Source organism: Arachis stenosperma, chromosome 3 (genome assembly GCF_014773155.1).
Source record: "Arachis stenosperma cultivar V10309 chromosome 3, arast.V10309.gnm1.PFL2, whole genome shotgun sequence".
NCBI classification, from domain to species: Eukaryota; Viridiplantae; Streptophyta; class Magnoliopsida; order Fabales; family Fabaceae; genus Arachis; species Arachis stenosperma.
In genome coordinates this window covers 113,572,270-113,573,663 of record NC_080379.1, presented here as the reverse complement: position 1 = coordinate 113,573,663, position 1,394 = coordinate 113,572,270, and positions in this window count along the sequence as shown.

Genomic DNA, 1,394 nt, shown 5'->3' with positions numbered 1-1,394 from the left:
TCATATTTCATTGATATTCTCATCTTGAGCTAAAACCTCTCCATCTTTATCCTTTATACACTTAACTTGATCCAAGTCTCTTGTTCTTCTTTCACGACTCTTTGCGATTCTATATATACATTTTCTTCCTTTCTTCATATTTAAAGACTAGTAGAGACCATCATATGCTCTTGTTCTTGCTTCACTTATAGCCACTTTTGTCTCTTTCTTAGCCGCCTTATATTTTTCCCAATCATCTACATTGCGGCACAAAGACCATTCTTTAAAACACTCTATTTTTACCTTTATTTTATCTTGTACACTCATATTCCACCACCATGACTCCTTGTCCCTTGGTCCTATCCCTCTAGATTCACCAAAACTTTCTTTTACTATTCTTCTAATAACTTCTGTCATCTCCCTCTATATCTCCTTTGCACTTCCATCCCCTTCTCACTTTGCCTCTTCTCCTACCCGTCTTAGAAAACTTCTTTGTTCTTCACCTTTCATCCATCACCACATTGTCCTTGGGTTCTTCGTATGATATCTTTTCCTTAACTTTTGCTCAACTCGAAAATTCATGACGAGCATCCTATGTTGTGTTGTTAAACTTTCTTCCGGAATAATTTTATAATTAATGCAAAATTTTTGGTTTACTATCCTCAACAAGAAAGAGTCGATTTGAGAGCTTGTCATGCCACTCCTATAAATTATAAGATGTTCGACTTTCTTTCTAAAACATGTATTTGTGATGAGAAGGTGAAATGTTGAGAAAAAGTCCAAAATAGCTTTACTCTTGGTATTGACTACTCCGAAACTATGACATCCGTGAATACTTTCATACCCAATCACTTAGTCATTTCTCTTCTAACATGGCTTTTTAAATCTTTTCCTAAGAAAATCTTATCTCCCAAAGGCATGTCTTGGACCAAACTCTTTCCTAAATCATCCCAAAACCTTATCTTGTGTTTTTCGTCCGAACCCACTTCCGGTGTGACGATTGGATTTTTGACGGTTTAGAATTTCACTAATGAAATCTCGTTGTAAAGTATAGTTTCTAAACCAAACAATAATCCTTTCATACAAAAAGTTGTTTGTCACTAGTACAAACCCCTAAAATTTATAAACCGAAGTATTGGACCTCGAGTCGTTCTCCCTAGGAATTACAATAAAGTGTCTTGTTATTGGTTAGAAATGTATTTTGGGGTTTTGGATAAGAAGCATGAAAGTAAATGGTAAGAAAGTAAACTAATGGCTAAAAAGGTCTTGGCAAGGGTTGGTGGTCAAGGATCTCTATCCTAATCACTAACCACAATATGAGAATTGGCAATGATTAATCTCATTAAATCATCCTCTAACTAGTAGTAAAGGAAAGTCAAATGAGCTATATCAATCCTAGTCCATAAGTCCTAACT